The sequence below is a fragment of the Ambystoma mexicanum genome, chromosome 11, assembly GCF_040938575.1.
Source record: "Ambystoma mexicanum isolate Mex_15411 chromosome 11, UKY_AmexF1_1, whole genome shotgun sequence".
NCBI lineage: Eukaryota > Metazoa > Chordata > Amphibia > Caudata > Ambystomatidae > Ambystoma > Ambystoma mexicanum.
The window spans coordinates 1,378,558,899-1,378,586,649 of NC_090934.1; positions in this window are offsets into that span (position 1 = coordinate 1,378,558,899).

Sequence of the window (27,751 nt, forward strand, 5' to 3'; positions counted from 1 at the left end):
ACTAAGCAATTCCTGCAACACAGTCAAGATCTGGGTTGGGCACTTCATGGCACAGCCCATAGCTCATACCTATTTATTTGATCAAAGGCTGTGCTCAGGTCCATTAATGTTAGATATATAGCCTTACTCCTACACAAAACAGAATTTGTCACTGATAAATATAAATTCAGTGCATGTTCCCTGGTGCCCACCTCTGGTCTAAAACCAAGCTGTGTATCGGGAAGAATAGAGTGTTCTAAGAGCCAAGTTTCAATACGCCCCACTAACGCTCTCCCAACCATTTCAAAGCTGGTATCAAGCAGGGAGATTGGTCTATCCGAAAGTGGACTGGTGGGGTGCCCTTTTTTAAAAATAGGAAAAGTTATGGCAGACTTCCAGGAAAGTGGATATTGGCCGGTCTTTAGAAAGGCATTGAAAGCCATGGTTAACAATGGTGCCCAAATGTCTCCCTGATTATGAAAAAGGTCATCTCGAAGGGTACAGAAGACAGACTAATATGTTATTGGTGGCACAAACCACATAAAGAATTTGATCTTCTCCAAAACAGCGTTCCGGGTATAAATGAATAGCACAAAGTTAATACAATAAGATGGTCATTATTGGCCACAAATATCATAACTCCTGCTGGCCATGCCGAATGACCCACTGGTTAGTGCACTGCGGTACAGATTACAGAAACCCAAAAGCAGACCAATTGCAATGCACCATAGATTTCGTCAGCATAAATGTTTTCTGTATTATGCAAGGGATGTACCTTAATGGGCCCTCTAATAAAAGTGGTGGGGTTATTTGGATGTGATGGACCATGGCTAATGACCCTGTTAGACATGCAGTAGCTTTGCATTGAATCTGCACCATAACACATAGAGTGTATACGCACACATATGCAAATGACTTGCACCTTGGCTGCTCCAGGTCTCAGCTGTTCATTGCATGGGGCTGTTGTGGGGAAACCTACAGTGTTTCTCGTCAGTCAGTATGAGGTTTATTCATAAAACAAATGTTATCAAACTTATAGCAATGTGATCATAAAGTTACAAATACACATGTCCCTAGAGAGGCGCTTGCCTTTCCCCTTTATTTTACATTTTCACAGTTCTAATCTTGGACTTTCTGGATATCAATGGCATTGAACTTGCAAACTAAGCAGATGATATTCAGGATATATGGCCTTATCGGTGACTGGATAGCTGCTAATGGCCTATCACTCAATGCAAGTAAAACAGAGTTGATGCTCGTGGGAACTGAAACCAAAACTCGCAAAATGTACATATTGGTGGGTGTACTATTGTTGTTAAAAAGAAGGTTAAGACACTCAGGGTATATCTGTACTGTAACTTGAATATGAAGGCACAGGTTAACAGTCTAGTCGCCTCTGCAGTCTATTACATCAAACTCTTGTCCCACGCACGTTCCTTCCTGTCTAGAACAAGTCGAGGAACCTTAGCTCGTGCCCTCATGGGATTGAAATTAGATTACTGTAGCAGCCTACTGACTGGTTTACCCAACTGTGAGATCAACAGACTCAAAGTAATGCAGAATAATGCAGTGAGAGTAATTGATGATTGTAGCAGAAGGAATCATATCTCGGATGCAAGAAGGGATTTATTGTTGGTTGCCAATTAGGGAGAGGATTCAGTTCCGTTTTATGGTGATTACACATAATTGTCAACATACCTTAACACCGAACTGGTATTAAAAACCAGTAATTACAATCTAAGATCTAACAACCGCTCACTACTAAATGTTCCCGCCTGCAGGCTAACACAGGAGAAAACTGGAGCCTTTTATGCTGTAGCACCAACATCCTGGAACGGTTTACCCCACAACCCGAGAGAAATGAACTCCACCATGGTCTTCATAAAGGGATTAAAAACCCTTCTGTTTAATTAAACACCTCTCTGGCTGTTAACTCTGCTCATATTTTGTCTTTGTACGGCTCCTGAGTGTCTGTATTCTGTCCCCAATGTCTAGCGCCCTTACTCCTCCAGGTCAGTGGCTGCGCTATATACATTTATTAAAGCAAAGTAAAGATAAAATCAAAATAAAAACCTTAAGAAAAATATAACAATAAGTACAAAAAAGCAGAATTTTTTAATATTACACTTGTATCATGAGGATACCGAATGGCTTATTCTTCTTTTAGCAGATTCTCTCTAATTCTCACTTTGCAGTATTCCCATTCAGCCAAATAGCATTGAACCTGCTCTAGTAATAAAAACACGTTCATTTCTTGTCTCGGTCCATGTCATGTAAGCAGGCAACTGACATCAGCCAAGATTGAATGTGCTCTATTGGCAGGTTTCATAATCTCCAAATATTCTCTTTCCAAATTACGTTTTTAAGAGTAAGCCAGCAAAAGTTGTACCAGCCAACGTTTTTGAGATATCCATAGCAATGCAAACGTAGGGGGAAAATGTCCCCTCCTGTAGGAATCTCATTGTAAAGACCATTCATGGGATTCCCAGTATCATGTTTCCCATGTCCTCGAGATGTGGCAAGATTTCTTTAGTCACTAAACCCTTATCATTTGACCAGACTCTTAGCCAAAGCCTAACTGGTTCCAATCTTAAATCATCCTCTAAAATGGTGCATACAACTCTTTGTGAACTGCATAGTTCGGCATTGAAGGGGTAAACCCAAGATATATTTCATAAACGAGTTTTCCGATGTTATTTGAGGTAGGATATTGCCAAAGCCCCAGTTGCTCGCCCCATACATAGCAAATGTCTTGGCTCTGTACACTTGAAGCATTCATTGGTAAAGAGTGAGCTTTGTCAAATTTTGTATACTTCTGAATATTTCCACAATGCTCTGCGACATCATAGATGCCTGTTTTCCAATATGTGCCCTTCCATTAAAACCCCAGGAAAATGAAATACCCAGATAATTGTAGGACCCTACAATTTGCAACATTTTGCCATCTATCGTAAACGACAAGAATTTGAACTTTTTAGGCTTGTCCTTTGGGTTGTGCTGATTTAGTAGCATTTGTCAACAGGTCTAAGCACTACTTAAAAAGATTGTATGCTTTCAGCAGTTTTTTTTTACCAAACGTGGAGTGCTGGCCAGCAACCCGTTACTGTCCATGTGTGCTAGCACAGGAATATATTATGCACCAAAATGAGGGACATCATTGTTACAGTTCAGTAAAACCATTAGGAAAAAAGCAATGCACAAGCATACTCCACTGGCGAACACGAATTTCCACTGGAAACATGGTGGGCAGTGCCCATCGTTCCGAGAGCATAAACGATTTATCAATAAATCAATAAACTGTCCATGAAGATCATTTTCTCATTGACCCAGTCCTGCAAACGTGCCAAAACTGCCCTGCCAAAGATGTTTTAATGGGAATCGAGGAGGGAGCTGGGTCTAAGAGCCAATGGCAATTCTCTGTTTGCATTCTTAAAGTTTGGCACTATAATTGCTCGTCCCCAAGGCACGGGGAATAAACATGGTTCTATCATACAATTGAAAATATGAGTAAGGATACGGCACCAGAAATCCTCGAAGGAACAAAACGAGCCTGAGAGTATAGCATCCCAGCTTGTTTTCATAAAGTCGTTAAAATCTCAAAATAGGAAAATCTTGCCTCAATCTTCTGGGCTAATACCCCCTAATCTTTTGTGATCAAGTTCCTTTCTTGATTAACTGAGTAAGAAAGATCTTCATACAAGGAAAAAAATGATACACTCAAACATTATCGGGGACATCAGTGTTAATCACAGTACTATTAAACTTGTATTTAGCAGCTCAGTGACAAACAAAACCCACAATTACTGTCACAGTTACTGCTGCTTATCTCACCTCCGGACAAGAAAATCAAAGGGAAATGACAGAAAATAACGGAGGGAACCTCCAATACCAAATGGGGACTGCAGATATAGCCGGTTGACCACATTGTTCCTGCTACAGTGGGCCCTTATATTTAACACTTAGAGAAATGGAAGGTGTAATACTTATTTTGTTACGTCAGCAGCTGCAACAAAGAGGAAGATGGGAGGGAATTAAATCCACCTCCCATTACATTATCGAACAAACAAGATATGTTCCACTAAACAGCTGCTCTATAATAGACATGTGGAGGTGCACATTTGGCAGGGTAGTGATCTTCAATAAGCGGCCCCCAATGCGTCCCAGCGCCCCGTAATTCGGCTGGATCCGAGCGGTTACAGTTATGATCTCCATGTGAACTAATCGCAAAGATCCGCAGAGAAGCTTGGGGGAGCTGCGAACCACTCTAGTTTAGGTAACCAAGGCTTTCAGCTGGGCAACCCCGCCTCCTAGGCACACCCCACGTGTAGGAAAAAACAAAGTCAACAGCGAGAACAGCATGCTGTTTTTAGATGGCTCTATGCTTGATTCCCAGATCAGCGCCTCAGCCATCTTGTACATGAATCCTGCTGGTTGCTCTCTGGTGTTTCTTTTTTGGCTTGGAAATGAGTGCTTTTTCAGTGCCTGCACTATGAGGGGGGATCCTTATCCCCAGCAGAATGGTACAGCCAGGGGTGGACTGGGAACCAAAAGAGGCCCTGGAGATCATTTTCAAAGTGGCCGTATTACACATTTTAAGCAAGCACAACCCTTTTCCTATGAGAAAATGTGGAAATAAAATAGGTTACCACACAAAAGAGGCCCAGGGTGCAGAGGCCTAGCGGAAAATCTCAAGATCCCTATAGGCCAGTGCACCCCTGGGCCCGGTCATGTGTTCTGTAGAGGAAGCGAACAATGTAGACTTTTCGGGCCTGCAGGAGCTTTGTAGTAATGGTAAAAAGATGAATTATTAGTAATACTCCATGTTTCTGCCACCCCCCTGATTAGGAGTTCAGGCAGTACATACCGCATAGCGTAATTTAGGAATACTGCACTAGGAAACGACCCCATGATTACAAGCTCGAATTCTGCCTTGAAATATAGCTTGACTTTCATTTAAAAGACGATGCCAAAAATACAACCTGCCCCCTATTACAATTGTGGCAGTATTTTCTGTGGAAATATCACGAACATTGATTTACTGTTAAGACCTGCGCATAGCATGCTGTAAAGTGAAGCATCGGCGTGATTCTCATTGCTCCTCATAGTGGAGTCCCAGGGCGACATGCCATATTACTGCACCTGCAAGCACATGTGGCTATCCTTTCATGCCACTAATTACAGCCACACTAAACATGCAGAATTGAAGTGTTCCTGCAATGGGCTGTAGCAATGAATTGTGCACGATTTCCAAATACTTCATTTTTGATTGTTACCGCCAAGCTTGCAATTAGGCCCCCTTTTCTCCTTCATGTTAAAGACTTCTGTCCTTTAAGTGAAGGACTGCGCTAGCAGTGGACTCCCCCCACCCCCAAATGGCGCCAAAATGTGGGCATCTTAGATCTGATGGATGTGGTGTGAGCATGCCACAGACAGGTAACAGGAAGCTTCTGCATGTTTCTTGCGAAACAATCCGTCCCATCGTTAACAATAGCCAGCTCCAGAACAAGAGACTACATTTCCAATTCCAGCCTCCGAGCAATGTGCTGGAGCGATTATTCTAGGTAGGCCTAATGAGGTGGTGGGGGCGTTCCTTTACGTGCAATGGGGAGGCCATATTGCTCAGTAAGGAGTAAGTGGAACCTCATTATACTGCCAAAATACTGCAGCTCCTATATGATAAATCGCTGCACACTATGGCCCTCATTACAACACCGGCGCTAAACCATGGCGCTATTAGCACCATGGTTGGTGCCGGTGTTGTAACAAGTCCGCCATGGCGAAATGGGGAAATACCGCCCCATTCCAAGGTTGGCGGGGGTGGTATTTCCCCATTTCCCCATGGCCCTTCCCCATTCCCATTTTTGCCCCATAGGGCTCAGTGGGAATGGGGAAGGCGGCAATTACGGTACCGCAAATTGCAGTACCGTAATTGCCTGCGAGGTCCATTTGCGGGTCCCTACTTTAACGGCTGGTCCAGACCAGCCATTCAGGTCGGGTCCCGCAAAGGCACCTCGTAGTAAGGCGCTAAGTGGTTAACGGCGCTGCAGCCTTTTACGGCGCCGTTAACCACTTAGCGCCAGGGTCGTAATGAGGCCCTATATATATTGCTCTGTGTGATCTCTTGTGCTTTGCACTCGTCACAGTCCTTCCAATGTCAGTTATCGAGGTGCAGAGGGCTGACAGTGGTAGCTTGTACCTATCTGTTCCTTTTTATCATTCTTTATGAAGCGCTATTGATACGTTTAATGGCGAAGTGATGAGCCGAACACCAGCCGTGGTTACATTCTTGACTGTAGTTCACAAGTACAGCTGATAAGCATATACATCACGGTTAGTCTTAAGTACAGGGGAAAAGACATCCACCAGCCCTTCCCATCGGCCGGCTCACATCAACCACTCTCACTAGAATCCCCCCGCCAGAAACGTTCCACATACACTAACGTGCCATAGCTGTGGCACCCACTGGTATAAAGCTCTAGTTGAAATAACTAGACTACAACAGATCTTCCCCCTTTATATTTATAGAAAACAACAGCAAAACATCTCCAAAATACTTTCAATCAAATCAACCTATACTAACACAAGTATCCCCTCTACACTGCAACACAACTGTGCACCTTACATGCACACTCACACTTCATTCCATATACAATCCAGCATGTGGGCCCTGCAGCCAGATAACCACCCAAGGAGACCAGCCCCATCACCACCTCATTCACTCACTACATCATTACCACATAACCACAACAACCATCCACTAATGATTCATTCCCCACTAAAACCGTACCACTAGCCTACACCAGCAGCACATCCACCAAACATAAAATATACAGCACATGCATAAATCACTCATGTGACACACTGATGACACACCAATAATCACAGCACCCAAACCGGCCATGCTGCCTCAACAATACTCACAGCACCCTAATTGTTGAGGCAGATTGTCCGGTTTGGGTGCTGTGGGTATTGTTGAGGCAGCATGGCCGGTGTGCATGTAAGGTGCACAGTTGTGTTGCAGTGTAGAGGGGATGTTTGTGTTTGGGTTTAGAATATGTAACTGTGGTGATTTATATGCTTATAAGCTATACTTGTGAACTACAGTAAAGAATCTAACCACGGCTGGTGTTTGGCTCATCACTTCGCCATTAAACATATCATTGGCGACGAGGATCCTAGAGGGCTCCAGGGCCGCAGTAACGAAACGCCAGGAAAAACTAAGTTAGAGCGGGCGCTGCACGCAGCGTAATAAGAATGAAGTTGAAGACAGGGTTAAGACAGCTGAGCGGAGACAGCATGCAGACGAAGTAAGAGACATCCACCAGCCCCGGGACAGGGCCCCAAAGGTGAGCGGTCCAGCCCCAGAGGTGTCCAGTCACAATATGAGGGAGCAGGTAGTAGTCACCTTGGGCACCGGTGGAGGGATCACCAAGTGTTTTCCTAAGAAGTGTCTGGAAAAAAAGGGGGTTGGCAGAGGATTGGATGAGCTGTGCTGTGTCTTGCGAGGCATTGCTCATGGAGGATGAGCTAATTATCTTCCAGTTGGGGAAGTGCAGCCCGAAGGACCCCAATGAGCAAGGTTACAGATGGGGTTTTGTTTGCCAGTTATGGGTCACCCCAACTCCCTGATAGCCATCTTCTCCCATGTGATCCTCCCTCATAATACCACCCCCAGGGTCAGGATGAGGTAGTGACTGCCTTCCCCTTGCAGGAGTTTTAAAACTGGGGATCAGTGATGACTCCACAGGATTTATGATATACCTTCCCCTAAAGATCCGGCCTCCCGCTCTAGGGTCATTGTTTTGATGAAAACCAATAGCCCTACCCCCCATATAAGGAAGAGGTTCCTTAGTTTGGGTTTCCCAAGTCCAAACAAGGCTGGTTGATGGGAATCCTTTCTTTTCCCATGAATGAATTGGAGAATATGGGAGGGATGTTTTCTGATAATTATTTTGTGTCTCGTTGGGTATTTTTGTCAGCACAGTGCCAGTGCCTTTGTTTATTTTAAGTCCTATGTGTGCCACCTGGGATATTCACTGGTCAAACTGTGGAACCTTGATCCCCAAAATCAGTTGGGTTGATACATTGGGTATTACAGCCACTAATACATGTACTTCGTTTAAGAATATTGTAACAGAGATTTGGGTTTGTCGGTGTCCCTTTGCATGTCCATGAATACACCATATGGTCTTTTAGCCAATAGGATTCCACCCGATGGGAAGTAAATCTTCTTTTATGGCACAACCCTTCCTTCCTGTATCTAATTGGGCCCACCTTTTCCTTGTAGTACAACTGGGATTCTGTAAAAAAAAAATAGATCTCCAGTACAGAGTATAGTACTGGACTTTTCTAGAGGTGTTGTTTCTCTACAATGAAAATACATATTGCTTCCACAGGAAAATCCAATATCTGATTTGTGCTGCTCTGCTGGTTTTAGCTGGTGAGTTGGACAATGTGGTATGTAAGATGTCTTAAACTCACGAAAATGCAGCATCCCAGTATATGAGACTCATATTCTTCCCAAGAGGGATCTGATTTTTCATCAGAATATGAGATATCCGTTTCTTTATTTTCTGATTTTATGGCACTTGGTAAAGCCCTTCAAGCAGATTAGCAATAACAGACATCTTGATCAAAGAAAATGGGTTGGATAAAGACAGTTTCCCTGCCTAGGAAACTAAAACTAAATATCAGTCTGTGTCTCGTCCAAATTATGCAAACTATCATTGAGACCAAAATGTATCCCAGCCTCACACTAAAATAAAAAATCAGAGGTGTAAGTTAAGTGTCTCTGTTTTGATTCAGCAAAAAGTGTGTAAAAACCAAAATGTGAAAATTCATCAAACTATCCTTGAATCCAGGGGGTGGTTCCCTTCTCCTGGATTGTTTGAGGTGGAATAGTAAAGTGTTCTTTTCTACCAATGATTCCATAAGAGTGGTGGAAATGTCTCGTGGAAATGGGGTTGTATAAAGGCCTTCCTGACCCTAACCTAAAGAGAGTTTCCCTTCTTCAGGATGGCAAAAATGTCTTTTGGAAGAATATCAAGTGTGTCTCTTTTCCACAATAGCTTTTAAAGGATGACAAAAGTGTATTTTCACACAATAACCTCTTATGGTAATCTCCTGGTATACTCTCCTGCCAGGTATCTTTTCAAAATGTATTTTCCTTTTTATATGGATTTTCTGGTATGCTCCCCTGATCTTTCTCCCAACGGCTCACTGCCTGATGTGTATCCTTCATCAGGACATCCTACAATGTTCTCTTTTTGTATAATACAATTGTACTCCTTCACTGTTTATACTTCATTGACAAGTTCTGTCTGTTAACTTCTTCACTGGCATTCATTTGCTTATGGCAATGCTTGTTCCAACTTTACCTAAATTGACATCTGATGTATTGAGACTTGCAAACATTTTGCCTTTCAACTTCTTCATAAATGTTCATTTGCTGGTGATAACATTTACTCCAACTTTCTCCATATTGACTTCTCTTATATGAGGACTTGTGTTAATTTTGGCTTTCTAAGTTACTTGGTCAGTGTTAAAAAAAATGTCAATTGTTCATAGGTCTTTCGGCACGCACGAGGTCCCCAACCTCTATGAGCAGACTCACCAGTGTTTGATGGCATTTCCGAATTGCAGCACATTGATGCGGCAATGTTTTTACTTTTGGAAAGCTTCCCCTTCATTGCAGACGTATTCAGTTCTCTCGCTGGTTCAGCATTCCTCTGCCAGTCAAACTGTTGTTGCCCACCAAGACCGAGTCTCCAACAACCCTGATGCTGCTGCCAGTCTTCCAGCGGTCTTCGCCCGCTCTGCCTCTTTCCTTCATTTCTCTATTGCAGATTTCTAAATGTTTATATGTCCTGAGCAGCTTATTTCCATTACAACAACTAGTCCACACATTTGGCTTGAGGTGTCCTTGAATCCACATTGAGTCCTTCCTATTCCCCGTCTCAGAACTTGAAGCTTTTTGGGAGTTGGAATCCATAGGAATTTTGGATCTTCTTAAATTACATTGTTTTGGGTGTTTTTTAAACCAGAAACATCAGAGACAGGAGATGGTAAGTGAGCAGCATATGTACTGGTATTTGGCTCAGATTGATAGTATGCCATCAGCACTTTAGATGCTACAGTGTTTTCTTTAGAAAGGTGGGGAGTGTCCCGTGTCTCTCCTAATGGAATGACTACCTCCTACCAGTGGTTATCCCCTCCCACCTGATCTTCCCTCAGAGTACCACCCCCAGGGTCAGGATGAGATAGCTGCTGCCATTCCCTGGCCATGTGTGGGGAATCCACCACCTGGGAATTAGTGATGACTGCGCATGATTCATCACACTTCCTTCTCCAAAGTTTTTTCTTTAGTTAGTTTGCAATCAATGGGGGTCATTACATGTTTGCCAGTCCGGAAACAACTACTGGTAAGCTTGCCGGTACTGTTGTTTCCGGACTGGCAAACCACGAGTTCTGCAAGCAGGTGCCTTCCAGCCGCCAGGTCTGACCTGGCGGACTGAAAGGCACCCGCTCAGAGAACTAGACGGATGCACCGGCACCATTCATGAATGCTGCCGGTGCATCCGTCCTCCCCATTCCCATTTAGTCCAATGGGACTCGAATTGGAAGTACTTTTTTCCGCCGCCCGGCAATGGGCAATTACGGGACGGGTGGGGTTGTAATGCCCCTGTCAGTCACGATTGCCAGGCGCCAGATCAAAATGACTCCGGCGGCAGCCATGCCGGTATCTAGGAAAAGAAATTCTCTGGGGTGTTATTGTTCAATTTATTTGTAGGTTTGTCTTTGATTGATGGTTCCCAGGAAATGAACTTTAATTCTTCACCACAAGAAAGAAGAGGTAACATTTTTAATCTTCCCTCTTTACAAGGGATAACACAGAGGGACATACCAATAGGACAATCTATCCTCAATTGCAAAGAAACTATAATTGTGTCCTTTGTAGGTATCAGACAGTCTTGGAGATTAAAAAGATGTTAAATATTGCCCTCCACAGTTTTCCTAATGGATAAAATGCCTTGACTGAATTACAATTGGAAAACCACCCTTACATTAGAATGTAAAGGGAAAATGGCCTCATGGTATTTTCTTAAAGATCCTGATTTACTGGTTGAGAAGAGTATTTGTTTAGATTTCTCTCCAGATAGAGATGTTAAAGAGGTTAAATCTTTTTCAAGTTCTTGGGGACCCATTCGTAGGAGGAGTGTTGCTATTCCACTTTTGACCAGATGTAACATATGTGGGGCTAGTATTTGTATTTGTATTTGTATGTATTAGGCTTGTATACTCATGTGGGATCCCAGTTTGTGGCAACTGAATCAATCCCATTCCTGACACCATGTGTGAGGGGTCAGAAATGAGAGGCAGACACAAAGTTGCAATATTCTCAACAACAGACATTTTTATTAAAGAAAAGGGGTTGTATAAAGGCCTTCCTGACCCTAACCTAAAGAGAGTTTCCCTTCCTAGGAAACTTAAACTAAAGATCAGTCTGTGTCTCGTCATCAAAATAATGCAAACTGTCCCTGTGTTCAAAACTTATCTGACCCTCACGCTAAAATAAACAATCAAAGGTTTAAGGTAAGTGTCTCTGTTTTGATTTAGCAAAAAGTGTGTAAAAATCAAAGATGAAAGTTTAAGAGCAGCGGAAATGTCTCTTTCGCACAACACTGTCTTCAGGATGGCAAAATGTCTTTTGAAAAATTAGCAAAGGGGTATCTTTTGCACAACACTTTCTTCAAGATGGCAAAATGTCTTTTGAAGAATAAAAGTCTCTTTCATACAACATTTTTTTAGAAATGACAAAAGTGTCCTTTGAAGGATAGAAAAAGTGTTCTAAAGAATGGCAAATGTATCTGTTCTAACAATGACTCCAAGATTAGCAGACATTTCTCTTTCACCCAACACTTTCTTGAGGATTTTTTCCTGTTACACTCCCCTGACAGGAATCCTTCTGGGTTTTGCAGCTCCCATGGTATACTCCCCTTTCAGGTATCTTTCTCCCAAAAGCTCACTGCCAGATGTGCTTCTTTCACCAGGAATTCTTACAAAGTTCTCTTCAACATATTATAATTATTATTTGTATTTGTTATTTGGTACGACAAACAACCTTTAACAATACATTCATACATGGTTCATAAAACAACACAATACGTTAAAATCTTAATTCATATAACTAAAAAACAGATTATACTGATTAAATACACACAATGAATTACTCAATTCCTAGAACTCAATAAAGGTTCAATTTGACCCTTAAAATATCCTAAAATATTTCACCATATTAATTCACAATCAATTTGACTCCTAAAACCTTACTCCTAAAATGCTACAACTCTAAAATATAAAATCTCCCCACATTCCAAGTAGACCTTCACATCTCATCACAAGTCCACATACCTACGGAAACCCACTACTGATATCACATCTGATGTTATTCGATCTCCAAGACACCTATTCTACAAATAAATCTGATCAATTGAATCCCAAGAATAAAAGAAATAACCAAAATATTTCTGTCGAAGGAGTATAAGAGAGGGGCACTCCACCACTAAGTGCCCAAGTATGTCTATCTCCTTCTCATCGACACAGAATCTACAATTAGTTTCAGATCGATCAATATTCTTATGTCTAAGACAGATTTTGTTTGTCGATTTAAGGTTCCACCGAAACCTCAGAAATGTATTTCTGACAGATCGACTTGGGTAAATAGATTACAAAAAGGTGCCAGAATTCCCTTTTTCTTATTCTCGGTCTGCAGATGTATCCGGGAAGGATAACCATGCAGTTTTTCGATAATAGTCATTTAATGCCATGTTCTTCGGCATATCTGGATTTGTAAAGCGCCCAGCGGCCCAGAGGCATGGTGGTGCTATTACAGAATGTTCATTTCATACAAGTTAGGACAGATATTTCAGAGGCAGTGGATACAGATTAGGACATATATTTCTTAGGCAGTAATACAAGTTCAATGACAATGTTGAAGGGGTGTTCCGAGGTTACAGAGGAACAGTGTTGGTGTTATGAAAAGGTACAATACTTTACTGTTTCGCAATCAATTATGTCCCAAGCAAGGAAAACACAGAAACAAAGGTCTCTCACCTGAGGGTTGCAGCAAGGATGGTGGTTGGTAATGTGAATGGAATACCCAAATGGACACTGAGGCTTTGTATCTTCCTTCAGATGAGAATAGAATCTCCCTGAGAAACCCCAGGCGCCCCGGCAAGAAGGCTAGATTCCCAGGGAAACCCTCTTGGGGAATAAAACCCTGAGGAGCTGCTAGTGTGCGTAGACTCCTTGAGACGTCCCAGTGATGTAGGTTACGCTACCCCAGGAGCCCGGTGATGGATCGGATGTGTCTTTAGAGGATCTGATCCAGGCCTGAGGTGTCGAGATGACACAGAATCCGATGGTACAGAGTTCTTGGAGTTAGTACACCGGAGGACCAGGTACAAGCAGGAGTACTAAGTATACTTGAATCGGCAGAGACCGGCTCTACATCAAGTGATAATAGGTATTCCTGGTGTAAGAATACAAGAGGCGTCGGATAGGAACAGACCCTAGGAAACAACACTGGCCGAAAGCGGAGACAGGATTTATAATCCTCCGATGTGAGCTGCTTCTACAGCTTCGGTCAGAAACCGAAACTGGATGGCACTGAAGCGTCGTACTTTTCGCCAGCTCCTTGGAGAGTAGCAACGCGTCTTCTTCCGGGATCTGCATGTTGGTAAGCAGAAGGAGAATCGACTCGGAAACGTCACAATGCATTCTGGGGCTCAACGACTAGACTGCTGCATACACTGCAGCGGTCTGTGAAAACCGCCATGTTGGAATCAGGCGTAACTTTGCGAATAACACAGATACCCGTTACAGTTGGGGACTGTACATTGTGGAGGTAGTCTAGTTAAATAGTTTTGTTTTTAGCACCTTTCTGAATACTGTGGGGGATTCTTCGTTTCTTAAACTGAGCGGGAGTGCGTTCCAGGCTTTTGGGGCTAATACTTCAAAACTTGTGTCGCCAGCTTTGGCTTTGTTGAAAGTTGCGACTGAGAGTAGGTGGGAGTATTGGTCACGTTTTGGTCTGTAGGCTGGAGCCTGGCGTATTCTTTCTGATAGATAGGCTGGGTCAGTCTGGGAGAGGCATTTGTGTGTGATCGTGAGGGCCTTGAATGTTATGCGTTCTTTGATCTTATATCTTGTAAAAAAAACCTCTCACATTCTTTAGTAAATACAAACAGCGTTGTTTCACTATGCCCCTCATTAGAAGTGTTTATAGACCTAATGATATCACCATAAAGTGAGGCATCCTCTGCCATCAAAATATTTTGGTATAAATTCAAATCATTTCACCCCCCCCCCCCTCCATCTAAGGGATTGAATGTCCAATTCATACCTAATAACCGCAGCTGGAAGAGAATTCGGAAGATCAAACAACCTCCTCCAAATTAAAGATTCAGGGCCAGGCAACAGATTTAAGATTACCTAATCATTGAGTTCTATGCCACAAAGTAATTTAGGGATTACTTTGCCTTGATGAAACTTTACGGCAGGAAATATTGAAAATGTACCGTACTTCCAGCCATCTTTGTCATTTTATTTATTAACCTGATGGTTTTCTGCAGAAGATGCCACCTTGTGGAAGCCCTAGAGGGTTTCACAGTAATATGAAAGCCCACATAAACCTAGGAATCCACATTCTCCAATTTATGACCCTCGCTCCACCAAGACAAATGATTATTATTTATTTTTCTTGTAAATCTGATCACCTTTGTCTTCGAAGGATTAACAATAAGGTTATTAGTCACAGAACAAACCCCTAAAAGCATCCATTAATTTCTTCAACCCCTTAGGTGTCTGATCAAAAAGTAAAACATTGCCAGCGTAGGCAAGCCACGTTAAACATTAATTATTGAAGTTGGGGGATGCAAAAATAGACTGCTCCAGTAACTTGCCCAATTCTGACACATATGAATTGAAAACACAGAGAGTAAGTGTACATCCGTGTCTCACCCCTAAGAGAGTTGGAATCACTCTTTTAGAGTCTCCTTAGCATTCAATCTAACTCTTATATTTGAGTTGGCATGAAGAGCGATTGAAAGTCTTAATAGCCGATCTAGATATTCCAACTGGCAAGATTTCGCCATAGAAGATTTCTATTCACCATGTTGAAGGGGGATGTTAGATGAATACTTGCCATGTAAGTGGCCTTAACTTTCCCACTACGAGCAATAATTTGAACATATCTTAGCAATTGGTGCTGTAATGCTTCTGGAAGCCAGTCTGCCTTTTCTGAATCCGTCCTTGACTGGTTGACCAGGCCTCCAGATGTTTTAACATCAAGGTCACAAAGACCTTACTGTCAGTGACTAATACTGAGATAGGCCTGTAATGTCTAGGGTCGTTCCTACCCACCCTCTTAAAAATGGGAATCATAATGGGCAGTCTGCCAAGTAACCGGCAATAGCCGTTCTTTGAGGATCTGCTGAAAATATATTCTTAAGATCCTAGACCAGGTGACTGGATCCTGTTTAAATAACATATTGGCTAATCTATTAGGGCCCGGGGCTCTGGACTTACTGATTCCCTTTCTAATGTCCAAAACATCATCAAAATTAATTGTTACCTGCAAGGCGTCCCTGTTCTGTCCCCACACAGTGGAAGATTGCTCATCTAAGACCCGCTTCAGCCAAAATGTTGCCTCATAAAAGGTTGCCCACTGCTGTTCACCTATTGGATTTAATTGAAAGTCCGACTGCATTCACTCTATGTTGTTAATAAGGTGCCAGAAGGATGCAGTATTTGACTTACAAAGCGATTCCAATATTAATTCTGCATCATTTTGAAACAACTGAGCCTTATGTTATCTGGACCAAATGCAGTAAACTTTTTTAGCCAGTTTATCCTATTTAATGTGGATCAGCAGATCACCTTTATATTTATCGTTAATTACCTTAATTGTTCCTCTCAAGGCCCTTTTTTTGCCCCACACCACAATGTCAAACTGAATACAGTGTTTGGTGGGGCCTGATTTAGACTAATTCTGAAGTTATTAGTAATTCCCCAAGAAAAGAGTCAAAGTGATTAGAGTTAAATGTATCAATCTTCCAATCCAGGGTAGTAGAAGCCAACATACCTGACGCCCTGTTATTAATAAGCGAAACCTTGTGATGGTTCCACATTATTTTATTGGATCTCTAATTGACCATGATTGAAGGCAATTTATACCCTATATCCTTACAAAGAGGAATGTCAAACTCAGCGACAATCATGTCATGGTCACTCCACTCACAAGGAATCTCTCGAAAATGAATAAAGACATGGAAAAGATCCTGGCCAACAAACATGCAGTCCAAAATGGACTGTTTCTGACCCCTTTCCCACGTATTCTGGCTTGTTAGGTCCCCCTAAACCGAGCCATTCGGCCTATGCAAACCCAATTATTCCAAGTTTTCCAACCAACTCTTCCCATTTTTGGATTTCATGGTAGAAGGGTTCTGCCCTACCCTAACACGCATGCTGGCCTCAAAAAAGCAGAATGAGTTCAGATCCCCGGACAAAATTATCCAGCCGTCCACCCAAATGGATGACCAGTTCCCTATACAATCTACCACTTCAGTCACTTCAGTCAAGATGGTATCAAAACTACAAACTAGGGAGTGAGTGCCAATAGATGTTGATTAATAAAATCCTCTTTTTAACACTGCTAATCATTATGCTTATTTGAATGGCAAGCATGCTTTTATTCACCATAATTTGGTGATCAATCCTTACCCCTGCCGCTTCTTTTATTAGTGTTACCAGACCACCTTAGGGTCTACCAATAGGCCCCTTGTCTGCCAGAGAAAATAGAGACACAAAAGCATCAACGGCAGGAGGCTTTAACATCAACATTTCTTGTATAAAGATGATTGTATGCTGTCGTAGGGACTTCACTAAAATTGGGTTTCTATATAGATGATTATGACCGCAGCTATTTCAAGAGAGAATTGATAATTTACCAATATCTTTCCCTCTGCCCCGCTTGTGGGTTTTCGCTATCCGCAGTAGAGCCCCAAGCCCACTCCTTCCTCACACTTGGTTCCTCTCTTTGTTCCTAGCCAATACTAGAACCCCTATTTTCAAACCTAGATAGAGCTCTTAACTCATGGATATCCCCCTTATTTGTCCCCCACAGTCTTCCCCCAGGAGACTTCTCCAGCTGGGAGTCTATCTGAAGTAGATCGAAACCCAGATGGAGGAAAGATAATGGGCCTCATTACAACTATGCCGGTCCAAAAAATACGGTGCTGATTAGGTTACTGGCACTGTTGTTTCCAGACTGGCATATTACAAATCTGTGGATGGGTGCCATCCGACCTGCCCGCAGAGTTTTCACTGTGGTCCCCCTTCCAATAGGACTCTATGGGATGGGGACTTACCATTTGCTGCGCCTGATTTCCCAGACAGCCAGGGTTTTAATCACCGGTGTTAACGGGAAGTCAGGCACCGGTAATTCATTACGGGTCCGGCGGTAACCTGCCGGTAGCAGTAGCACGGTGACCGCTGGACCCGTAATGAGGCCCATTGTTTTGCTCAGTATGAGGTCAAAGACCATCTTTGACAGAACCACAACCATTACTATGTCTGTTCTGTTAGTATAGGGAAAGTTGACTCTTTCCAAATCTTTTGTACACATGGCCCTTAGGCCGGGGATCTCAGAGAGCACCCTCAAGATACCAGAGTGATTCAGCAGGATGTGTCTATTTTCATAACATACTCTTTCAATTTTAAACGACTGGCGGCTATGCTTATTATTTGTTTGGCCATTTGTTCGTTTTTCCCAACTACTTGCCACTTATGCTGGAGGGCAGATTGAGAACCTTCTCTTTCCTCCTGAATCCTCCCCTCAGGACCTCTGGGCCAATGCGGAAAACAACATGGTGCATAATCATATTTTCTCCCCTCATCCTTCAGGAGATCCCCAGAGGTCCCGGAATATCCAGGCCCCTCCAATGGAGGAATTTGGAAACCCCGTCAAATCCACCTGAATATGTTTTGCTAGCAGCGCAAGCTCCTGAGTTGTGTACCACCTAGTTTTACCCTTTCCTACCCCTTGGCTCCCACCAGAACCAGCTGGGTTCCTGCCGTGTGGTTCCAAATTCACAGATCTTATTGCCCCCCAAGGGGCCCTCCCAAACTCGCCACAAGCAGATACCTCATCACCACCTAAGCTAAGAGCTAGGCGGCCCAGATCGCATTGTATGTTTTTCAATTGAAGAGCCCGTCTGAGCCGCTGAGTCCCTAGTAGTAACCTTTACGTCTTCTGCGGCTCCAGTAGCCCTCTGGCCACCCAAATCATGAGAAGAATGGCTTTCCCTGGCTACAGCCCCACCAAACACAACCGCCTCCTGTGTCACCATAGGCTTAGAGGCCTGCACATTTCTTACTGGCATTGGCAGAGCATTAAAGAATGACTTTGTACTTGGATTGGGGATTTTTGTTTGTTTACCATTTTTTGATTTTTTTGGCTGTTTGCCATTTGGTTTTTTGCAAGACATTTGGAAGGAATATGGGGGGAGGCGGGTGGAGGTACCACACCATCCACCACAGCCACACCTTCTGTTCTTGTGCTATAATCAACTCTCTTGGCTACAGAACAGAGTTAATTACCCCATTTTCCACTACTGGCTCAGATACCCTGACAGAATGCTTTGTTGTTACATCAGCTACGGTACTCTGTACATCTACATCTATGTACTTCAATTTTCCCCATATTAAATCCAACAACACAGCTTGAGATTGAGAATCTCGCTGTAGATTTTCAAATAGGGCCAATAGTGAACTCAGTACCTGATTCAATTCTAACAAAATTGAGTCTGTAACCCCCATAGTATTTTGTTCCATGCTTTTGATTATTGATGATAATCTTTTGTGCTATGCTTGTGCAGGTGCTGAGGAATAAGATATAATTGAAGAGTCTGAGTCAGTATCTGCCGTCTCTGAAAAAATAGATAGTGTATTAAAAAAAGTCTTCTTCTGATCCCGAGTCCTCTTGCTCAGCCTTCTGCATTGCCACACAAACCCGCTCTTTTACTAAATGGGATTGCCCACATTGGGTAGGAAATGCCAGGATTAATTCCCCAGTCACTCCCGATGTTGTAGGCTGCTGCAGATTTATCCCTTTCGTTTTCTGCATTTTTGAAAAGTAGGAGGCAATTGATTTGGAGACTGTATTTTTCCCTTATAGTCTCACCCCTCTGCTCCTCCCAACCTGGGATGGGCTGCCCCAAAGTAGGGGGCTGGTCAAGAACAAGGGGAGGACTAACCAAGGGGGCAACCGGGGAGGCAGGGAATGGTAGGTCCATGGCAAGGGACATAGCAGCAGATGCATCCAACTGAGCAGCAGATGCATCCAACTGCGTGGCGGTAAACATAGGGCCTACTTTTGCTCCACTCCTCAAGTCATAAATAGATTTTTTAAGAATAGCCACCTGTTCTCCCATGATTTATGGAGTAGATAATCGATAAAATAAGGGGTCAAATTAAAATTAATTGGCCAAACTCCAACAGAATGAAGCCTAAATGTTCCAACAGAAAGCATCCTAGAAGTTCCAACAGAATGCAGCCTAAATGTTCCAACGCGTCAGACCTTGAGCGCACGGTTTATAAACAAAATGTAAAACAGCTACGACTTAGGTAGCAATGGTCCGCTTCCAGCTCTGCTCCAAGACCGAGAACCCAGAGAACTGCTCCTGTTGGGCTGACATTGCCCACTACTTTGCACACGCTTTGCGCTTGGAGTGGGTTTTTGAAATGCAGTACTGAATAGCAGATCACCTATCCCGCCGAGCCGACAAACGCTCCCAGGCTGGATAGTGGAGCGCTGATACAAGTGCTCTGTAGCTCGCTCAAATAAGACTGCGATGGCAATCTCCACCCAACAACGAAGGCAGTAGCACAGACTGCAAAATTGCTTCTGTTGGGCTGACATTGGCCATGACTTCGCTATATTCAAAATGGATTACTTGGTATATTCTCCAGCCAGGAATCCCCCTTTGGGTGTTGTAGATGCCTTGGTATACTTCCCTACCAGGTGTCTTTCTCACAAAGGCTCACTGCCTGATGTGTGTCTTTCACCAGGACTTTCTACAATATTCTCTTTCAGTAGAAGACAGTTGTACTCCTTCACTGTTTATACTGTTTTGACTTTAGGCACTATTTGTTCCAACTTTCTCCACATTGGTACCTCATGTATGGAGACTTGTACAAGTCTTGTCTGTTAACTTCTTCACTGGTATTTATTTGCTTGTGGCAATGCTTGTTCCAATTTTCTCCATTTGACATCTCGTATGTGGAAACTTGTACAAAATGTGCCTTTCAACTTTTACTCCAACTTTCCCCATGTTGACTTCTCTTATATGAGGACTCGTGTAAATGCTGGCTTTCTAAGCTACTTGGTCGATATTCTAAATAAATGTTACATTTTTCATATGCCTTTCGGCACGCCCTGGAGTGCCTAACACCCATGGGCAGACTCACTGGTGTTTCCGAATTGGGGCACATGGATGCGGCAAAGCTTTTACTTTTGGAAAGCTTCCCCTACATTGCAGACCCTCATTCAGTTCTCTCGCCGGCTCAGCATTCCTCTGTCAGTAGGACTGCTGCTGCTCACCAACCCTGTGTCGGGTCTTTCAGTGGTGCCTCCAAGGCATCCGCTATCCCTCTCCCCGTCACACGCCTCTTCAGTAAGTTATGCTTCCAAGCGGTTGCTTATCTCTCTTCTTTTCCTTCTATGGGCCATCCGGTGAGTGCAGTTTGCAAGACAGTACACTTCTTGTTGAAGGTCCTTCGTAAGGTGCCTTTTCTGCCTGTGCACCTGCATCCTGCGGTAGTTGCCTCACTTGTCACCAGCCACATAGGTTATTGTTGTAAACCCATAAAAGCATTACAATAAATTAGGATAAAACACAATTAAGACCAATTTCAGGGAGTATTACCCATCAAAATGCATTGAAATATAAAACAAACAGATTTCACTTCATTGTTAAAATACACCGTCTTCTCAGCAAGGCTCTAAAAACATATTTTGATACATAAAAAACTGCATTTAATCATCAGTGCATTTACAGTAATTCGCAGCGTGTATGGTCCACCTGATGTTCTTAATTCTAAAAAGCGGGAATAAATACTGCCTCCGCAGGTCCAGATAGCCTGAACAAAAAAAGAAGATAATGACCAATGGTCTCCTCGTGTGCCCCACAGACCCTGCATAGTGTGCCATTCTGGGGTATCCACTTGGCTGTATAAGATACTAATTTAAGAGTATTAGTGCAGAGCAGTAAAAATAACGCACAATGGTAACTAGGGGCCACCCAGTTCAAGTAATCCTCAAACCCCAGGGCTTGTTTTAGGTCATAATATCTAGCCCCAGTGCTCAGTGATTGGCAGGCTCATCTCATACCTGCAGACATGGAATTCTTGCATGCCGTCTTAACCACTGTTTTAGCACCTGAGGTCAACTCTATTGGGTTTGGCCAATAGGCCTCCAAGCCAACACCAGCAAGACTAATGTGCACATATTTAAATTAGGGCACAGCCCCAGAGCCAGGTACTCTCAGTAGGTTACCCAGACCTTCCCTGTATTTACCAAGCACGGGCATTCTATATTCTCACCCAGTACAGCAAAGGTTTTATCCCCATGACCCCTATAATTGGAGAAAGATTACACTCCCAACAACGGCTTGCCATTGGGGCACCCCTTGGTTGCATAAAAATAGCTCTCAGGAAGTCAATCTCTGTTATGCTCAGTGCCGGCACCTTACCATGACCACATAGCTGAGCCCCATACAGAGCTGCCTCCAGAGCCTGAGATTGATAAAGTTTCAAAGTTGGGGACACTGCTCGCGGCCATGATTAAAGAAGAACCGGCTCCCCCACTCCCAAATTACCTTTTCAGAAATGCTGTGGTCTTTCAGGGGAAAATCTTCCTCTTGTAATTCCTTTCCCACTACCCATTATTTTTCAAAGTACCCCAGGGGTTTACATTCACTACGTTGCATAACTCAAGCAAACCTAGCATAACGTTGAATCATGAGAAATCCCACCCAGGCATAGATCTACTGCAAAGTAGGAGCACCTTGTTGTTGTTGGTGCTTAAACCTTTTGCAAAACCAATTGTCATGAATTGCGCATCTTTTATTTAGTTTAGCAGGATTGAAGTGTTGTCTGCCCTATTCTCTATTTTGATTGAGCCAATGCTGTAGAGTAGAATCTGCAACCCTTGGGTCTCCAGATGTTTTGGACTGCAACTCCCATCATCCTTGGCCAGTATGGTCAATGATAATGGAGCAATCACCACCATCAGGGGACGTTTAGGGCCAGTAAGAGCCCGCCATCCCGATCTTAGGAAGTCTGCTTGCTATTCACACACCGGGGTTTCAACTGAGGTGAAAACAGTTATTTCTATTTAAACATGAGATGGACTCCATGAGTATTGCACAATCCCACTCCCGTGTAAAAAAAGAACAAAAACAAGATGGCCACCGCCATAGAAAACTGAAAAGGTACCAAGTCCGTTTTCTGTTTCTGGGATGGTTGCACAACGGGAAGGAGTGGGAGTGCCAGTACCCCCAACAGGTTAATGGGGTCGATCTGGGTGGGAGGAGGCACCGGAAAAAAAAATGGTGGCACCTAGGGAAGAGTCTCAGGTAGCTGGAAATGTGGGCAGTGCACTTAGATTTCTTGCCCGCGTTTCCAGCCACTTAATTGGATTATGAATGTGAATGGATTATGAAATTCATAGTCCAAAACATCTGAAAAGCTGCAGATTGCGGACCTTTGCCATAGGGGCAATGTAAGTGGAGTCAACCAAGAACCCTAGAATACACCAAAGTTAATTTAGTTCTGGCCTGATGTAGCCCATAGCGCCTCCTATTTCAGGATAAATGCATTCCAAGGAAAATGCCCCCAGAGGCCACCTATAGGCTGTAACTTTAGCATCTCACCATCAAACTAATTCTCATGGAGGATTTAGTGACTACTCACGGCCATGCCCGAGTACAGGCATCATTTGGCAAACGACCCGGAAAGCGCCCCACCCACAGATGCCGGTCTCAACTGCACAGCTGTCATGGAAGTAATATATCTTAACTTGCCCTTCATATTTGCAAAACTAAAGTGGGTTTGTGCGGTGTTGCATAGCTTGGGAATCAATCGAGTCAGATTCATATAACCTCAAGAGCCAACGAGGGTCAAAACAAAGGCTGCCAGCTGATGGGGAGACCATTCATATACCACCGGGATCTTTTAGCTTAATTAAACCTTTCAGTGCAGCAACAACTCATTTAGTGGCACCTGCGATGACAATGTTAATTCGGGCATACACTGCCAGCACATGTAATCGGAGAGTCACAGGTAGGATTTCTCAACAATGCCAATCCTTCTCACTTTCAGAGGTAGAGCACCAGCAATAATGTCTAATTATAACCAGCATGCCCTCTGAGACCTTCAGGAGGTAAACAGTTGCATCACTTCATATGTAGTATTCTGTGAATATCCTGGTCTGCCAACAATACGGCTGTAATAAAACTCAACGCCACAGCACCCAACCCTTTGTTGCACTGCTCCCATATTGGAAATAGGAGCATGCTGTAACGGTTTATTGAGAAGCCATCCTGAAGACGGGGAGTTCCTTCCCTCCCCACTCAAGTGGTTATTCAACAAACTGTTTAACAGATTCTTTTTTAGCCCCATCTCAGACACATATCATGCCCTTTGGATCCCTCTCCCCTGAGCTAACAATGAGCCAAGAACCGGGCCGGTTTACGGGAAATATATTGCTATTTATTTAAATTAACAGTAATACAAATTAGCACAAACATACTGGGCCTCATTACGACCCAGGCGGTAAGTTACCGCCTGGGCCGTGACTTTACCACCATGGTGTAAACTACGTTTACACCATGGTGGTTGGCGGACTTACCGCCCCATTCCGACCTTGGCGGGGCGGTAAGTCCCCAATCCCCATTTACCCTTCCCCATTCCCATTTTTGCCCCATAGGGCATAATGGGAGTGGGGAAGGCGTTAATTACGCCACCGTAAATTACGGTGGCGTAATTAACTCCATGGTCCCTTAGCGCCATGGATTTTAACACCCGCTAAAATCGGGTGTTAAAACCTCCATGGCGCTAGGGGAACTCGGAATTGGCGGTAAGGGGTCGGCGCAGCTAACGCTGGCGTTAACCCTTTACCGCCAGGGTCGTAATGAGGCCCACTGAAAGCACCACTTTATCCGTGGCACAACACAATCAACTTCTCTCAGCATAAATAAATCACCAAAGTGAGTTAACAAGAACACAATCAAAATTGTACACTTTCTGCCAATTTCACTTCACAAAATAATTACACTGATCAATAATATAATTTCGCCCACACTTTTGGTTTAAATCAAACACCGGGTGATTTGTCAGATCCCCCCGCCCCCTTTGCTGTGGTCTGTGTTGGGAAGTCAGACAGAAAAACTGGAATGCTTTTGGGAATTTTGTATTTCAGACCCCCCTTACTGAAAGGCCTGTGTTGGGGAAAATGGATAAAAAGGTTGGAAAGATGTCGGGGTCAGCTGGACAACAAGGATTACCCAATTAAATGATGGGCTATAGTTTTCAGCGCACACTGGGAAGTGAGCTTTGTTAATTTTTAATCTTAACAAAATTGACACTGTATTGTTCTGCCAAATGGGGAGTTCATTACATTAATACTTTTGTTTACATAGGCTAAGACTCTGCACAGTTTTGCCCACCCACTATAAAGGGAAAGGATTCAAGGCAAGCAGACTCCCTCCACCTTTTGGTTTTCCAGGGCTTAGTTCTACTTACATAGCAAGCTCTTGTTTAAGGTTCAGGAAAGCCATAAGCATCTCAGGACACTCTGGAAAGATAGGGCAGTGGTCTGGCCCCTCTGCTCGCAAAGATGACCTCCCGCTCTCCACCACAGGAACCCAGTCAGCTTTGAGACCTCCCTAGAAATAGACAGCTCCACCCAGATGCACTCTCAGCAATCTCCTCTGGTGTCTCCTTACAGCTGTCAGATGGTTAGTTTCAGCAACCTTCCTGATGGTCTGTCTCTTTTCGCCTTCCTCCTGTCTTTCTCCTTTTTCTGTCTGTCTGGTTTTTGTGTGTCCTCTGTCCTAGTGCAGTCCCACTTATATAGCAGCAAAGATATCCCAATTTTATAATCTTGGAGAAGTACCCTGCAATAATCCCTGCCACTAGGATTGGACAGTCATCCACTCTCTCTGCCCCAACCCAGCTTCCACGTCAGAATTGGTTTAGGGGTCTGGAGCAACATATGTATATTCCCATTTGTCATCACCCCTTTGTTCTCCTTTCAACTTTTTGGCAATAACTAGTTTTGTATCACAACTTCATAATTTTACTAGCAACTGCCATGCTAAACATATTTTCTGATTTAGCTAATCATGCAGAATAAGATAAGTCGACCACCAAATCTGTACGATGTAGCATGGCCATGTGGCACATTTCTGCCATTTCCATAAAAAGTACAACAGTTATAAAGAATATGTAAGTTATTGAGCATATCTCTAATTTCATTTTCCACCCGCTCACCAACTCTCACATTTGGAACATGTTCAGATCAGCCAGAAACCTAGTCTAACTGGCCATTACAGTTCCCAGAGTCACAGCTAGATGCATTTTATATCCCCAAGATCGCCTGGAAATTACACAAACAATGGTACAAAAATGAAATCAATCCACATTATGGTTGCTGAGAAAAAGGCCTAAATGATAATAGTACTTTTAAATTAATTGTGAATGTTCATGTGGGACAAATGGCAGTTTCTGCCTTACAGCCATTTGTTTTCACTGGGCCAGCCTGTACCTTCATTAGTCTCCTTTGTGTTGGAAGCTTGCTCTTTGAAGTGGGTGCCCCCATTTTCACACATATTAGTCATGCTCCTGCCAAGGGTGAATTTCCTTGAAGTTCTTGCTTTCATAGCCAGCAGGTCTAGAGAACATTGAATTTTAACGCCTTTAGCAGCACATTTTTATTGCGGGTAGTCATTAGATGGGAGATGGACATCCAGGCTGGAAGTGGGAGTTTTCCTTTGTGAAGTTTTGCCCACAGCCAGAAAGGGCTGACATTTTCCCTGCAAACAAATTTGCTCTTCAAGTGTCACTGGAGTTTTGTAGGTGAAACATAATATACATTACTTTTGTCAACCCACACATCATGTTTTGTTTTACTGACAATGTTCTGCGAGCAGGGATATTTTTTTCACTTTTGCTTTTTAAAGCCGTTTTTATTTGCACACACAAATGCAGGCCATTTTTATTTTCAATGTTTAAAAATACTTTTTTCCATATGACAGGGATCTTTGATTCCTCCTTTAGTAATTAAAATGCTGCTTGTCCATTGGTAATGACAGCTAGGCCTCTTTCCACATGGCTCTTTAACTTTACTTGAGAATCAAAAGCGAATGCCAAGCCCTTTTTGTTTCAGTGTTTGAAATCTTGCTATTCATGTGAAAGGGACTTCTATTTGGGGCCTTTAAATGTACCCCACAATGCGACGGGGGTGGTTTTATAGCCTATTCATAACAACTTGTTTTCTCATAGCATGTGCTACTTCAGGTTTGTAGCACTATAAAGAACTGATGCTGTTACCTCATTTAAGATAGTCAAGGTTCTTACCTTGGAAAAATGGCGGGCTAAACCAGCCCTGCCGGGATTCAACTTAGTAACCTGCAGGCTATTAACAGACCTTGGCAGTGGCCACTTATCCTACAGAGCTAATCAACCAGCTGATATCTGAATAGTCACGTTGACTAGCTCCATCACATACATAGAACTACAAATGACCAGCTCAGGGACAACGTCACAGTGCTTCAGTACAGAAGAGGGTGGCAGAGGGTGAAGTGTTTTGCTGGCTGTAACTATAATGGCTTTCATACCATCTGTGGAATGTGGACTCAGCCTTTAACTGCCCGCAAGCCTCTGCCCCGGTAGGCCAGAGAAAAGCCTGTTAAAGGCCGTGTCCGCCCCCACAGCGGGGGTAAAAGCCATTCACACCTCTGGGTTTATCTGTGGTGCGAATGCTCCCCCTCCCCCCCTCAGGAGATTGGCGTCGCTTGCACGGCCAATCTCCCAAGGAAGATACTTTTTTTTGTTTTTTTTAAAGATGGCCGTTGGCATAGGGAAAAGGCTCTACTTGTTTAACTTTCTGATTGTGTTCACCGTTTGTGAGTAGAAGTGTGGGGGCTGATTAGGAATTTAAGACAATACTTACCCTTCTACTGCTGCAAAGTAGAAGTCATTTTGTCACACCTACGACACAAGCTACTATGACACATTCTCAGAATGAATGTACATCTTCTATGCTAGATGGAGCTGGACTTGTAGGAGATGTACATTTTGTACATGTTCACTAATATGCATGTGAAAACTCACAAAGTCAGTACTGACTTTGAAGTCACTTTTCATATGTATATAAAACATATAGGAGATTTAAACTGCATACATATATAAACTGTAAAACTTTACTATGGGCCTCATCACGACTTTGGCGGTAACCCTTAAATCTGGCGGTTATTACCGCCGGATTTAAGGGTCCGCCAAATCAGGACTTTGGCGGATTTCGCCCCAGCTCTTGGCTGGGGGGAAATCTGCTGAAAATTCGTGCTATTACCGCCGGCGGGAAATCCGCCGGCGGTAAGAGCTTGAATTTTCCCCATTGAGCGCAATGGGGAATGGGGCATTCCCGAAT